Raw genomic sequence first — 17,214 nt, 5'->3', positions numbered from 1 at the left:
TTCTATTTTTAAACTTGCTTATTTTTTTTTAAATATACGCGGTGGACTCAATTCCTTTGTTCGATTTGACTTTCATTTTTTTCTTATAATGTTGACCTACATATGGTCAAAAATCAAAAAATGTAAAACTATAAGACTATGGCAGTCTGAGGTATTTTTTTGCGTAGAATCGAGAAAAAAATCAGGTTGAAAAAACTTGTCTTGATTGGACAATGGGCGCGCGTTTTTATCCGTGTGAAGTTCAAATTTTCACTAGTACCCCTTTAACGTTACAATTGTTGAAACTTCAAATGGCCGTAACTTTTTCCTCGAGTATCATTTGGATGCAATTCTTTTTTTAAACATGCTTATTTTTTTGAGATATATGCGGTTTATTTCCTTTTGAAGTTTAAATTTTCACAAGTACCGCTTTAATGTTACATTTGTTGAAACTTCAAATGACCGTAACTTTTTTCTCGAGTATCTTTTTTAGGCGAATCATTTTTTAAACTTGCTTATTTTTTGAGATCCACGTGGTAGACTCAATCCCTTTTTCCGATTTGACTTTCATTTTTTTCTTATAATTTTGCCATATATGTGGTAAAAAACCGATAAATGTAAAACTATAAGTCCTATGACCGCGTGTGGTGTTTTTTCGCGTAGATATCAAAAAAATAATCAGGTTGGAAAAAAATCAACTTGATCAGACATTGGATGCGCGTTTTATATCCGTTTGATGTTCAAATTTTTCACAAGTACCCCTTTAATGTTACATTTGTTCAAACATCAAATGGCCTTAACTTTTTCCTCGAATATCTTTTGGATGCAATTCTTTTTTTAAACTTGCTTATTTTTTTGAGACATACGCGGTGGACTCAATCCCTTTGGGTGATTTGACTTTCATTTTTCCTCATAATTTGCCCTATATTTGGTAAAAAATCGATAAACGTAAAACTATAAGTCATATGGCCGTGTGTGGTTTTTTTCCGCATAGATATCGAAGAAATAATCATGTAGGAAAAAGTATTGCCTCGATTGGAACTTCAAATGGCCGTAACTTTTTCCTCGAGTATCTTTTGAAGGCGATTCTATTTTGAAACGTGCTTTTTTTTTTTGAAATATACGCGATGGACTCAATCCCTTTGTCCGATTTGACTTTCATTTTTTCTTATAATGTTGCCCTATATATGGTCAAAAATCAATAAATGTAAAACTACAAGTCCTATGGCCATGTGTAGTGTTTTTGTGCATAGATATCAAAAAAATAATCAAGTTCGGAAAAAAAATCGCCTCAATCAGACATCGGATGCGTGTTTATATCAGTTTGAAGTTCAAAATTTCACAAGTACCCATTTTACGTTACAATTGCTGAAACTTCAAATGGCCGTCACTTTTTCCTCGATATCTATTGGAGACGATTCATTTTTTAAAATTCCTTATTTTTTCGAGATCTGCGCGGTAGATTCAATACCTTTTTCCGATTTGACTTTCATTTTCTTCTTATAATTTTGCCTTATATATGGTCAAAAATAGATAAACGTAAAAGTATAAGTCCTATGACCGTGTGTGGAGCTTTATTCGCGTAGATATTAAAAAAATAATCAGGTTGGGGAAAAATCACCTCGATCAGATATCGGATGCGCGTTTTATGTCTGTTTAAAGTTTAAATTTTTACGAGTACTTTTCTAACATTACATTTGTTCAAACTTCAAATGGCCGTAACATTTTCCTCGAGTATCTTTTGGAGGCAATTCTTTTTTTAAACTTGCTTATTTTTTCAAGATCTACGCGGTAGACTCAATATCTTTTTCCTATTTGACTTTCATTCTTTCCTTATAAATTTCCCCTATATATGGTCAAAAATCGGTAAAAGTAAAACTATAAGTCCTATGGCCGTGTGTGGTGTTTTATCGGGTAGATATCAAAAAAATAATCAGGTTGCAAAAAAATTGTCTCATAAGACATCGGATGCCGTTTTATGTCCGTTTGAAGTTCAAAATTTCAAAAGTACCCCTTAACGTTACATTTGTTGAAATTTCAAATGGCCGTAGCTTTTTCCTCGAATATCTTTTGGGGTCAATTTTTCTTTTAGACTTTCTTATTTTTTTTAGATATTTACACTGTAGACTCAATCCCTTTATACGATTTGCCTTTCATTTTTTCTTATAATTTTGCCCTATATATGGTCAAAAACCGATAAACGTAAAACTATAAGTCATATGGCCGTGTGTGGTCTTTTTTCACGTAGATAATGAGAAAATTATTAGGTAGGAAAAAAATCGCCTCGATCTGACATCTTATGCGCGTTTTATGTCCGTTTGAAGTTAAAATTTTTACAAGTATCCCTTTAGCGTTACATTTGTTGAAATTTCAAATGGCCGTAACTTTTTCCTCGAGTATCTTTTGAAGGTGATTCTATTTTTAAACTTGCTTATTTTTTTTTGAAATATACGCGGTGGACTCAATCCCTTTGTCTGATTTGACTTTCATTTTTTCCTTATAATGTTGCCCTATATATGGTCAAAAATCGATAAATGTAAAACTACAAGTCCTATGGCCGTGTGTGGTGTTTTTGCGCGTACATATCAAAAAAATAATCAAGTTCTGAAAAAAATCACCTCAATTGGACATCGGATGCGCGTTTTATATCTGTTTGAAGTTCAAATTTTCACAAGTACCCCTTTAACATTACAATTGTTTTAAACTTCAAATGGCCATAACTTTTTCCTCGATATCTTTTGGGGACGATTCCTTTTTAAAACTTGCTTATTTTTTGAGATCTACGCTTTACACTCAATATCTTTTTCTGATTTGACTTTCATTTTTTCCTTATAATTTTTCCCTATATATGGTCTAAAAAACCGATAAACGTAAAACTATAAGTCGTATGGTCGTGTGTGGAGCTTTATTCGTGTAGATATTGAAAAAATAATCAGGTTGGAAAAAAATCGCCTCGATCGGACATCGAATGCACGTTTTATGTCTGTTTAATGTTCAAATTTTTACAAGTACTTCTTTATTGTTACATTTGTTGAAACTTCAAATGACCATAACATTTTCCTCGAGTATCTTTTGGAGGCCGTTCTTTTTTTAAACTTGCTTTTTTTTTAAATATCTATGTTGTAGACTCAATAAATTTTTCCGATTTGACTTTCATTTTTTCCTTATAAATTTTGCCTTATATATGGTCAAAAATCGATAAATTAAAACTATAAGTCCTATGGCTGTGTGTGGCGTTTTATCGCGTAGATATCAAAAAAATAATCAGGTTGGAAAAAAATTATCTCGATCAAACATCGGATGCCGTTTTATGTCTGTTTGAAGTTCAAATTGTCACAAGTACCCCTTAGCGTTACATTTGTTGAAACTTCAAATAGCCGTAACTTTTTCCTCGAGTATCTTTTGGGGTCAATTATTTTTATAAACTTGCTTATTTTTTAGATATTTACGTGGTATACTCAATTTCTTTTTCCAATTTGACTTTCATTTTTCCTTATAATTTTGCCCTATATATGGTCAAAAACCGATAAATATAAAACTGTTATATGGCCGTGTATGGTATTTTTTACGCGTAGATAACGAAAAAATAATCAGGTAGAAAAAAATTGCCTCGATCGGACATCGTATGCGCGTTTTATGTCAGTTTGAAGTTAAAATTTTCACAAGTACCCCTTTAACGTTACATTTATTGAAACTTCAAATGGCCTTAATTTTTTTTGAGTATCTTTAGGAGGCGATTCTATTTTTAAACTTGCTTATTCTTTTTCAAATATACGCGGTAGACTCAATCCCTTTGTCCGATTTGACATTCATTTTTTCCTTATATTTTTGCCCTATATATGGTCAAAAGCTGATAAAAGTAAAACTATAAGTTCTATGATCGTGTGTGGTGTTTTTGCTTGTAGATATCAAAAAAATAATCAAGTTCGAAAAAAAATTTACCTCAATCAGACATCGGATGCGCGTTTTATATATGTTTGAAGTTCAAATTTTCACAAGTACCCTTTAACGTTACAATTAGTGAAACTTCAAATGGCCGTAACTTTTTCCTCGATATCTTTTGGAGACGATTCTTTTTTAAAACTTGCTTATTTTTTTGAGATCTACGCGGTACACTCAATATCTTTTTCCGATTTGACTTTCGTTTTTTCCTTATAATTTCGCTCTATATATTGTCTAAAACCGATAAACGTAAAAGTATAAATCCTATGGTCGTGTGTGGAGCTTTATTCGCGTAGATATTGAAAAAATAATCAGGTTGGAAAAAACTCGCCTCGATCGAACATCGGATGCGCGTTTTATGTCTGTTTAAAGTTCAAATTTTTACAAGTACTTCTTTAACGTTAAATTTGTTGAAACTTCAAATGGCCATAACATTTTCCTCGAGTATCTTTTGGAGGCGACTCTTTTTTTAAACATGGTTATTTTTTGAAGATCTACGCGGTAGACTCAATATCTTTTTCAAATTTGACTTTCATTTTTTCCTTATAAATTTGCCCTATATATGGTCATAAATCGATAAATTAAAACAATAAATCCTATGGCCGTGTGTGGTGTTTTATCGCGTGGATATCAAAAAAATAATCAGGTTGGAAAAAAATTATTTCGATCGGACGTCCCATGCCGCTTTATGTCCGTTTGAAGTTCAAATTGTCAAAAGTACCCCTTTAACGTTACATTTGTTGAAACTTCAAATGGCCTTAACTCTTTCCTCGAGTATCTTTTGGATGTGATTCTTTTTTTAAACTTGTTTATTTTTTTGAGATCTACGCGGTAGATTCAATCCCTTTGTACGATTTGACTTTCATTTTTTCCTTATTTTGCCCTATATATGATCTAAAACTGATAAACGTAAAACTATAAATTCTATGGCCATGTGTGGTGCTTTTCGCTTAGATATCGAAAAAATAATGAGGTTGGAAAAAAAATCCTTGATCGGACATCGGATACACGTTTTATGTCCGTTTAAAGTTCAATTTTTCACAAGTACACCTTTAACTTTACATTTGTTGAAACTTCAAATGGTCGTAACTTTTTCCTCGAGTATCTTTTCTCCTTATAATTTTTCCCTATATATGGTCAAAACGGATAAACTTAAAACTATAAGTCCTATGGCCGTGTGTGTTTTTTTTGCGTAGATATCGAAAAAATAATAAGGTTGGAAAAAAATTACCTCATCGGACATCGAATGCACGTTTTATGTCCTTTTTAAGTTCAAATTTCATAAATATCCCTTAAACGTCACATTTTTTGAAATTTCAAATGGCTGTAAATTTTCCTCGAGTATCTTTTGGAGGTGATTCTTTTTTTAAACTTTCTTATTTTTTTGAGATCTACGCGGTAGACTGAATCCCTTTGTCCGATATAACTTTCATTATTTCCTTATAATTTTACCCTATATATGGTCAAAAACCTTTAAACGTAAAACTATAAATCCTATGGCCGTGTGTGGTACTTTTTTGCGTAGATAAAAGAAAATCAGGTTGGAGAAAAAATTCGACTCGATCGAACATCGGATGCGCGTTTTTTGTCCGTTTGAAGTTCAAATTTTCACAAGTACCTTTTTAACATTACATTTGTTGAAACTTCATATGACCGTAACTTTTTCCTCGAGAATCTTTTGGAGGCGATTCTTTTTTTAAACTTGGTTATTTTTTTTGAGATCTACACGGTAGAGTCAATTTCTTTGTCCGATATGAATTTTATTTTTTCGTATAATATTGCCCTATATATGGTCAAAATCGATAAAAGTCAGATTATAAGTCATATGGCCGTGTGTGGTGTTTCTTCACATAGATACCGAAAAAATAATTTGGTTGAAAAAAATTCGACTCGATCGGACATCGGATGCGCTTTTTATGCCTGTTTAAATTCAAATTTCACAAGTATTCCTTTCACGTTACATTCGTTGAAACTTCAAATGGCCGTAACTTTTTCCTTGAATATCTTTTGGAGGCGATTATTTTTTTAAACATGCTTATTTTTTCGACATCTACGTGGTAGACTCAATCCATTTATCCGATATGACTTTCATTTTTTCCTTATAATTTTGCCCTATATATGGTCAAAAACCGATAAACGTAAAACTATAAATTCTATGGCCGTGTATGGTATTTTTTCGCGTAGATATAAAAAAGAAACAGGTTGGAAAATAAATACGACTCGATCAGACATCGATGCGCGTTTAATATCCGTTTGAAGTTCAAATTTTCACAAGTACCCCTTTAACGTTACATTTGTTGAAACTTCAAATGGTCGTAACTTTTTCCTCAAATATCTTTTGAAGGTGATTCTTTTTTTAAACGTGCTTATTTTTTTGAGATCCATGCGGCAGACTTAATCCCTTTTTCCGATATGACTTTCATTTCTCCTTGATTATTTTGCCCTATATATGGTAAAAAACCGATAATAGTAAAACTATAATTCCAATGGCCGTGTGTGGTGTTTTTTCGTATAGATATCGAAAAAATAATCAAAGTATGAAAAAATCGCCTCGATCTGACATCATATGCGAATTTTATGTCCGGTTGAAGTTAAAATTTTCACAAGTACCTTTAACATTACATTTGTTGAAACTTCAAATGGTCGTAATTTTTTTCCTTGAGTATCTTTCGGAGGCGATTCATTTATTAAACTTGCTTATTTTTTTTGAGATATACGTGGTAGACTCAATCCCTTTTTTCAATTAAACTTTCATTTTTTCCTTATATTGTTGCCCTATATATGGTCAAAAATCGTTAAAAATAAAAATATAAGACCTATGGCCGTGTGTGCTATTTTTTCCTATAGATATCAAAAAGATAATCAGGTTGGAAAATTTTTTGATTCGATCAGACATCGGATGCGCGTTTTATGTCCGTTTGAAGTTCAAATTTTCACAAGTACCCCTTTAATGTTACATTTGTTGAAACTTCAAATGGCCGTAATTTTTTTCTCGTGTATCATATGGAGGCAATTTTTTTTAAACCTGCTTATTTTTTTGAGATCACACGGTAGACTCAATCCTTTTGTCCTATATGACTTTTATTTTTTTCGTATAATTTTGCCCTATATATGGTCAAAAACCGATAAAAGTAAAACTATAAGTCCTATGGCCGTGTGTGACATTTTTTTGCATAGATACCAAAAAAATAATAAGGTTGAAAAAAATTCGACTCGATCGGACATCAGATGTGCGTTTTATGTCCGTTTTAAGTTCAACACAAGTACCCCTTTAACGTTACATTTGTTGAAACTTTAAATGGCTGTATCTTTTTCCTTGAATATATTTTGGAGGCGATTCTTTTTTTAAACATGTTTATTTTTTTGAGATCTACGTTGTAGATTCAACCCCTTTTATCCGATATAACTTTCATTTTTTCCTTATAATTTTGCCTATATATGGTCAAAAATCGATAAACATAAAACTAAAAGTCTTATGGCCGATAAAAGTAAAACTATAAGTCCTATGGCCATGTATAGTATTTTTTTTCGCGTACATATCGAAAAAAATCAGGTTGGAAAAAAATCTCCTCGATAAGACATCGGATGCGCGTTTTATGTACGTTTGAAGTAAAAATGTTCACAAGTACCCCCTTTAACGTTATACTTGTAGAAACTTCAAATGGCCGTAACTTTTTCCTCGAATATCTTTTGGAGGCGATTCTTTTTTTAAACTTTCTTATTTTTTTTATATCTACGCGGTAGACTCAATCTCTTTTTCCGATTTTACTTTAATTTTTTCCTTATAATTTTTTCCTAAATATGGTCAAAAATCGATACACGTAAAACCATAAATCCTATGACCGTGTGTTGTGTTCTTTTGTGTAGAAATCGAAAAAATAATTATGTTAAAAAAAATCCCCTCGATCGGACATTGGAAGCGCGTTTTATTTCCTTTTGAAGTTCAAACTTTCACAAGTACCCCTTTAACGTTACATTTGTTGAAACTTCAAATGACCGTAACTTTTTTCTCAAGTATCTTTTAGAGGTGATTCTTATTTTAAGCTTGATTATTTTTTTGAGATCTACGCGGTAGACTCAATCCTTTTTTTATATTTGACTTTCATTTTTTCCTTTTAATTTTGTCCTATATATGGTCAAAAATCGATAAACGTAAAACTATAAGTCCTACGGCCATGTGTGGTATTCTTTCGCGTAGATATCGAAAAACTAACCAGGTTCGAAAAAATTGCCTCGATCGGACATTGGATGCGTGTTTTATTGTTGTTAAAGTTTAAATTTTCACAAGAACCCCTTTAACTTTACATTTGTATAAACTTCAAATGGTCGTAACTTTTTCCTCGAGTATCTTTTGGAGGCGATTCTCTTTTAAAACATTCTTACTTTTTCAATATCTACACGGTAGAATCTATCCCTTTTTCCGATTTAACTTTCATTTCTTCCTTATAATTTTGCCCTATATATGGTCAAAAACCGATAAACGTAAAACTATAAGTCATATGGTCGTGTGTGGTATTTTTTCCCGTATATATCAAAAAAAGAATTAGGCTGGAAAAAAATCACCTCGATCGGACATCGGATGCGCGTTTTATGTCCATTTGAAGTTCAAATTTTCACAAGTACCCCTAACGTTACATATGTTGAAACTTCAAATGGCCATAACTTTTTCCTCGAGTATGTTTTGGGGGCGATTCTTTTTTTTTTTAACTTTCTTACTTTTTCAAGATCCACGCGGTAGAATCAATCCCTTTGTCCGATATGACTTTCACTTTTTCCTTATAATTTTACCCTATATATGGTCAAAACCCGAAAAAAGTGAAACTATAAGTCCTATGGCCGTTTGTAGTGTTTCTTTGCGTAGATATCAAAAATATAACCATGTAGGAAAAAAATCGACTCGATCGGACATCGGTTACGCGTTTTATATCCGTTTGAAGTTTAAATTCTACAATTACCCCTTTAACGTTACATTTGTTGAAATTTCAAATCATCGTAACTTTTTCCTCGAGTATCTTTTGGATGCGATTATTTTTTTAAACTTTCTTATTTTTAAGATATATGCATGGTAGATTGAATCCCTTTGTCCGATTTGATTTTCAATTTTTCCTTATAATTTGGCCTTATATATGGTCAAAAACCAATAAACGTAAAACTATAAGTCCTATGGCAGTGTGTTGTGCTTTTTCGCGTAGATATTGAAAAAATAATAGGTTAGAAAAAAATTCCCTTAATCAACATCGAATGCGCATTTTTTGTCAATTTGAAATTCAAATTTTCAGAAGTACCTCTTTAACGTTACATTTGTTGAAACTTCAAAAGCCCGTAACTTTTTCCTCGAATATCTTTTAGAGGCGATTCTTTCTTTAAACTAGCTTACTTTTTTGAGATCTACACGGTAGACTCAATCCCTTTGTCCGATATGACTTTCATATTCTCCTTATAATTTTTCCCTATATATGGTCAAAAACCAAGAAATGTAAAACTATAAGTCCTATGGACGTGTGTGGTGTTTTTTTTGCGTATATATAAAAAAAATCAGATTGGAAAAAAATTTGACACGATCAGACATGGAATTTGTGTTTTAAGTCCATTTGAAGTTCAAATTTTCACAAGTACTCCTTTAAAATTTCATTTGTTGAAACTTCAAATGGTAGTAACGTTTTCCCCGAGAATCATTGGAGGCGATTCTTTTTTTAAACTTGTATATTTTTTGGAGATTTACGCGGTAGACTAATCCCTTTTTCCGATTTGACTTTCAGTTTCCTTATAATTTTGCTATATATATGGTCAAAACCGATAAACGTAAAACTATAAGTACTATAGCCCTATGTGGTGTTTTTTCCCGTAGATATGAAAAAATAATCAGGTTGGAAAAAAAGTCGCCTCGATCTGACATCAGATGCACGGTTTATGACCGTTTGAAGTTCAAATTTTCACAAGTACCCTTTAACGTTACATTTGTTGAAACTTCAAATGGCCGTAACTTTTTCCTCGAAAATCTTTTGGAGGCGATTCTTTTTTTAAACTTGATTATTTTTTTGAGATCTATGCGGTAGAATGAATTAATTTTTCCGATTTGAGTTTCATTTTTTCCTTATAATTTTTCCCTATATAAGGTCAGAAACCGATAAACGTAAAACTATGAGTCTTATGGCCATGTGTGGTGTTTTTACGCGTAGATATCGAAAAATAATCACGTTGGAAAAAAGTTGCCTTGATCGGACATCGGATACACGTTGATGTCCTTTTGAAGTTCAAATTTGCACAAGTACTTTTAAACGTTACAATTGTTGAAACTTCAAATGGCCGTAAATATTTCTTCGAGTATCTTTTGGAGGTGATTCTTTTTTTATACTTGCTTATTTTTTTGAGATCTACGCGGTAGACTAAATTCCTTTATCCGACTTGACTTTCAGTTTTTGCATAGATAAAAAAAATAATCAGGTTGGAAAAAAATTCGACTCGATCGGACATCAGATGCGTGTTTTATGTCCGTTTAAAGTTCAAATTTTCACAAGTACCCCTTTAACGTTACTTTGTTGAAACTTCAAATGACCGTAATTTTTTTCCTCGAGTATTTTTTGGAGGCGATTCTTTTTTTAAACTTGCTTATTTTTTTGAGATCTACGCGGTAGACTCAATCCATTTGTACGATATGACTTTCTTTTTTTCCTTATAATTTTGCCCTATATATGGTGAAAAATCGATAAACCTGAAACTATAAGTCCTATGACAGTGTGTGGTGTTTGTTCGGGTAGATATCAAAAAAATAATCAGGTTGGAAAAAGCAATCGCCTCGATCGGAAATCATATGCGCTTTTTATGTCCATTTGAAGTTCAAATTTTCACAAGTACCTTTAACATTATATTTGTTGAAACTTCAAATGGCCGTAACTTTTTCGTTGAGTATCTTTTGGAGGTGATTCTTTTTTTAAACTTTATATTTCTTTGAGATCTACGCGGTAGACTCAATCCCTTTTTTTTATATTTGACTTTAATTTTTTCCTTATAATTTTGCCCTATATATGGTGAAAAACTAATAAACGTAAAACTATAAGTCCTAAGGCCGTGTGTGGTATTTTTTCACATGGATATCAAAAAAATAATCAGGTTTGAAAAAAAATTTGACTCGATCGAACATCGGATGCGCCTTTTATGTCCGTTTTAAGTTTAAATTTTTTAAGAAGTACCCATTTAACGTTACACTTGTTGAAACTTCAAATGGCTGTAACTTTTTCCTTGAGTATCTTTTGTAGCGATTCTTTTTTTAAACTTGATTTTTTTTTTGAGATCTACGCGGCAGACTCAATCCCTTTCTTTTATATTTGACTTTCATTTTTTCCTTTTAATTTTATCCTATATATGGTCAAAAGCCAATAAACGTAAAAGTATAAGTCCTATGGCCATGTGTTGTGTTTTAGCACGTAGATATAAAAAAAATAATCAGGTTTGAAAAAAAATTGCCTCGATCGGACATCGGATGCGCGTTTTATGTTCGTTTGAAATATAAATTTTCACAAGTACCCCTTTTAATGTTATATTTGTAGAAACTTCCAATGGCCGTAATGTATTCCTCGAGTATCATTTTGAGGCGACTCTTTTATTAAACTTTCTTATTTATGTGAGATCTACACGGTAGACTCAATCTCTTTTTCCGATTTGACTTTCATTTTTTCCTTATAATTTTGCCCTATACATTGTCAAAAATTGATAAACGTAAAACCATAAATCCTATGGCCCTGTGTTGTTTTTATTAGCATAGATATAAAAAAATAATCAGGTTGGAAAAAAAATCCCCACTATCGGACATCGGATGAGCGTTTTATGTCCATTTGGAGTTCAAATTTTTACAAGTACCCCTTCAACGTTACATTTGTTGAAACTTCAAATGGCCGTAACTTATTCCTCGAGTATCTTTTGGAGGCAATTCTTTTTTTGAACTTGCTTATTTTTTTTGTGATCTACGCAGTTGACTCAATCCCTTTGTACTATGTGACTTTTATTTTTTCCTTATAATTTTGCCCTATAATGGTAAAAAATCGATAAAAGTAAAACTATTAGTCATATGGTCGTGTGTGGTATTTTTTCGCGTATATATCAAAAAAATAATCAGGTTAGAAAAAAATTCGAATCGATCAGACATCGAATGCGCGTTTTATGTACGTTTGAAGTTTTAAATTTTCACTAGTACGCTTTCAATGTTGAATTTGTTGAACATCAAATGGCCGTAAATATTTCCTCGAGTATATTTTGGAGGATATTCTTTTTTTAAACTTGAATATTATTTTGAGATCTACGCGGTAGACTCAATCTCTTTTTCCAATATAACTTCCATTTTTTCCTTATAATTTTGCCCTATATATGGTCAAAAACCGATAAACATAAAACTAAAAGTCTTATGGCCGTGTGTGATTTTTTTGCGTAGATATCAAAAAAATATAATCAGGTTGAAAAAAAGATTCGATTCGATCGGACATCGGATGCCCGTTTGAAGTTCAAATTTTCACAAGTACCCCTTTAACATTACATTTGTTGAAACTTCAAATGGTCGTGACTTTTCCCTCGAGTATATTTTGGACGCGATTATGTTTTAAAACTTGCTTATTTTTTTGAGATCTACGCGTTAGACTCAATCTCTTTGTTCGATATGACTTTCATTGTTTTCTTATAATTTTTCCCTATATATGATTAAAAGTGCTATAAGTAAAATCTATAAGTCCTATGGCCATGTGTTGTGTTTTTTCACTTAGATATTGAAAAAATAATCAGGCTGGAAAAAAAATCGCCTCGATCGGACATCGGATGCGCGTTTTATGTTCGTTTGAAGTATTAATTTTCACAAGTTCCCCTTTAATGTTATATTTGTAGAAACTTCCAATGGCCGTAACGTTTTCCTCTAGTATCTTTTGGAGGCGTCTCTTTTTTTAAACTTTCTTATTTTTTTTATATCTACGCGGTAGACTCAATCCCTTTTTTTATATTTGACTTTCATTTTTTTCTTTTAATTTTGTCCTATATATGTTCAAAAACCGATAAACGTAAAACTATAAGTCCTATGGCCGTGAGTGGTATTCTTTCGCATAAATATCGAAAAAATAATTGGGTTCGAAAAAAAAATCGCATCGATCGGACATCGGATGCGCGTTTTATTGTTGTTAAAATTTAAATTTTCACAAGTACCCTTTTAACTTTACATTTCTGTAAACTTCAAATGGTCGTAACTTTTTCCTCGAGTATCTTTTGGAGGCGATTCTTTTTTTAAACTTTCTTACTTTTTCAAGATCTACGCGGTAGTATCAATACCTATTTCCGATTTGATTTTCATTTTTTCCTTATAATTTTTCCCTATATATGGTCCAAACCAATAAAAGTAAAACCATTAGTCCAATGGTTGTGTGGTGTCTTTTCGCGTAGATATCAAAAAAATAGTCATGTTGGAAAAAAATCCCCTCGATCGGACATCGGGTGCGCGTTTTATATCCGTTTAAAGTTTAAATTTTCACAAGTACCCCTTTAACGTTACATTTGTCGAAACTTCAAATGCCATAACTTTTTCCTCGAGAATATTTTGGTGGAGATTCTTTTTCTAAACTTGCTTATTTTTCGAGATCTACGTGTTAGACTCAATCCCTTTGTTCTATATGACTTTAATTTTCTCCATATAATTTTGCGCTATATATGGTCAAAAACCAATAAACATAGAACTATAAGTCCTATGGCCGTGTGTGGTGTTTTTTCTCGTAGATATCAAAAAAATAATCAAGTTGGAAAAAAATCACCTCGATAGGACATCGGATGCGCATTTTATGTCCGTTTGAAATTTAAATTTTAATCAGTACCCCTTTAACATTATATTTGTTGAAACTTCAAATGGCCGTAACTTTTTCCTCATAAATATTTTCGAGGCAATTTTTTTTTCAAACGTGCTTATTTTATTGAGATGTACGCGGTAGAATCAATCCTTTTTTCTGATTTGACTTTCATTTTTCCATATAATTTTGCACTATATATGGTCAGAAACCGATAAACGTAAAATGATAAGTCCTATGGCCGTGTGTGGTGTTTTTACTGTAGATATAACAAAAAATCAGTTTGGAAAAAATCCCAACAATCTGACATCAGATGCGCATTTATGTCTGTTTGAAGTTCAAATTTTCACAAGTACCCCTTTAACCTTACATTTGTTGAAACTTCGAATGGTCGTAACTTTTTCCTCGAGTATCTTTTGGAGGCGATTATTTTTTTAAACCTGCTTACTTTTTCGAGATCTATGTTGTAGACTCAATACCTTTGTCCGATATGAATTTAATTTTTTCCTTATAATTTTGTCTTATATATGGTCAAAACCGATAAAAGTAAAACTATAATTCCTATTGCCGTGGGTAGTGTTTTTTCGCGTAGACATCGAAAAAATTATCAGGTTTGAAAAAAAATCACCTTGATCGGACATTGGATGGACCTATTATGTTTGTTTGAAGTATAAATTTTCACAAGTACCCCTTTAACGTTATATTTGTAGAAACTTCAAATGGCGGTAACTTTTTCCTCGAGTATCTTTTGGAGGCGATATTTTTTATATTTTCTTTTATTTTTTCGAGATGTACGCGGTATACTCAATCTATTTTTCCAATTTAACTTTCATTTTTTACTTATATTTTTTCTCTATATATGGTCAAAAACCATTAAACGTAAAACCATAAGCCTTATGGCCGTGTGTGGTGTTTTTTCATGTAGATATCGAAAAAATTATCAGGTTGAAAAAATAATTCCCTCGATCGGACATCGGATGCGCGTTTTATGTCCGTTTGAAGTTTAAATTTTCATAAGTATCCCTTTAACATTGCATTTGTTGAAACTTCAAATAGCCGTAACTTTTTCCTAAAAAATCTTTTCGAGTCGATTCTTTTTTTAAAATTGCTTATTTTTTTGAGCTCTACGCGGTAGAGTTACTCCCTTTTTATGATTTGACTTTTATTTTTTCCTTATAGTTTTGCCCTATATATGGTGAAAAACCGATAAACGCAAAACAATACGTCCTATGGCCGTTTATGGTGATTTTTCGCGTAAGTATCAAAAAAATAATCAGGTTGGAAGAAAAATAGACTTGATCGGACATTGTATGCGCGTTTTATGTCCGTTTGAAGTTCAAATTTTCACAAGTACCCCTTTAACATTAAATTTGTTGAAACTTCAAATGTTCGTACGTTTTCTTCGAGTATCTTTTGGAGGCGATTCTTTTTTGAACTTGCTTATTATTTTGAGATCAGTGCAGTGAACTCAATCATCTTTTCCGGTTTGACTTTCAGTTTTTCCTTATAATTTTGCCCTATATATGGTCAAAACCGATAAACATAAAATTATAAGTCATATAGGCGTGTATGGTGTTTTTTACCATAGATATCGAAAAAATAATTATTTTAGAAAGAAAATCGCCTCGATCGGACATCGAATGCGCGTTTTTTGTCCGTTTGAAGTTCAAATTTTCACAAGTACCCTCTAACATTACATTTGTTGAAACTTTAAATGGCCGTAACTTATTCCTCGAGTATCTTTTGGAGGCGATTCTCTTTTTAAACTTGCTTATTTTTTAGATATCTACGCGGTAGACTCAATCCCTTTGTCCGATATGACTTTCATTTTTTCCTTATAATTTTGTCCTATATATGGTCAAAAACCGATAAAAGTAAAACTATAATTCCTATGGCCGTTTGTAGTGTTTTTTTGTGTAGATGTCAAAAAAATAATCAGGTTGGATGAAAAATCGCCTTGATCGAACATCAAATGCGCGTTTTATGTCCGTTTGAAGTTTAAATTTTCACAAGTACCCCTTTAACGTTACATTTGTTGAAACTTCAAAAGGCCGTAACTTTTTCCTCGAGTATCTTTTGGAGGAGATTCTTTTTTTAAACTTTCTTATTTTTCGAGATCTACGTGTTAGACTCAATCCCTTTGTCCTATATGACTTTAATTTTCTCCATATAATTTTGCGCTATATATGGTCAAAAACCGATAAACGTAAAACTATAAGTCATATGGCCGTGTATGCCGTTTTTTCCCGTAGATATCAAAAAAATAATAAGGTTGGAAAAAAATCGCCTCAATAGGACATCGGATGCGCATTTTATGTCTGTTTGAAGTTTAAATTTTCATTAGTATCCCTTTAACATTACATGTTGAAACTTTAAATGGCCGTAACTTTTTCCACAAAAATCTTTTGGAGGCGATTTTTTTTTTAAACTTGCTTATTTTTTTGAGATCTAAGCGGTAGAATCAATCCTTTTTTCTGATTTGACTTTCATTTTTTCCTTATAATTTTGTCCTATATATGGTCAAAAACCGATAAACGTAAAACGATAAGTCCTATGGCCGTGTGTGGTGTTTTTTCCTGTAGATATCGAAAAAATAATCAGGTCGGAAAATAAATCCCCTCAATCGGACATCGGATGCGCATTTTATGTCTGTTTGAAGTTCAAATTTTCACAAATACCCCTTTAACGTTACGTTTGTTGAAACTTCAAATGGTCGTTACATTTTCCTCGAGTATCTTTTGGAGGCGATTATCTTTTTAAACTTGCTTATTTTTTCGAGATCTATGTTGTAGACTCAATACCTTTGTCCAATATGACTTTAATTTTTCCCTTATAATTTTGCCTTATATATGGTCAAAAAACCGATAAAAGTAAAACTATAATTCCTATTGCCGTGTGTAGTGTTTTTTCGCGTAGATATCAAAAAAATTATCAGGTTGAAAAAAGTCACCTCGATCAGACATCGGATGGGCGTTTTATTTTCGTTTGAAGTATAAATTTTCACAAGTACCCCTTTAACGTTATATTTGTAGAAACTTCAAATGGCGGTAAATTTTTCCTCGAGTATCTTTTAGAGGCAAATTTTTTTTTATTTTTTCGAGATGTACGCAGCATACTCAATCTATTTTTCCAATTTGACTTTCATTTTTTCCATATAATTTTGCTCTATATATGGTCAAAAACTTTTAAACATACAACCATAAGTCCTATATCCGTGTGTGCTGTTTTTTCGCGTAGATATCGAAAAAATAATCAGGTTAGAAAAAAATCCCCTCAATCGAACATCGGATGCGCGTTTTATGTCTATTTGAAGTTTAAATTTTCATAAGTATCCCTTTAACATTGCATTTGTTGAAACATCAAATAGCCTTACCTTTTTCCTAAAAAATCTTTTGGAGACGATTCTTCTTTAATCTTGCTTATTTTTTTGAGATATACGTGGTAGAGTCAATCCCTTTTTAAGATTTGACTTTCATTTTTTCCT

The sequence above is a fragment of the Solanum pennellii genome, chromosome 9, assembly GCF_001406875.1.
Source record: "Solanum pennellii chromosome 9, SPENNV200".
In the NCBI taxonomy this organism is placed as follows: domain Eukaryota; kingdom Viridiplantae; phylum Streptophyta; class Magnoliopsida; order Solanales; family Solanaceae; genus Solanum; species Solanum pennellii.
The sequence above is the reverse complement of the archived record's forward strand: the minus strand, read 5'-3'. Positions refer to the sequence as shown.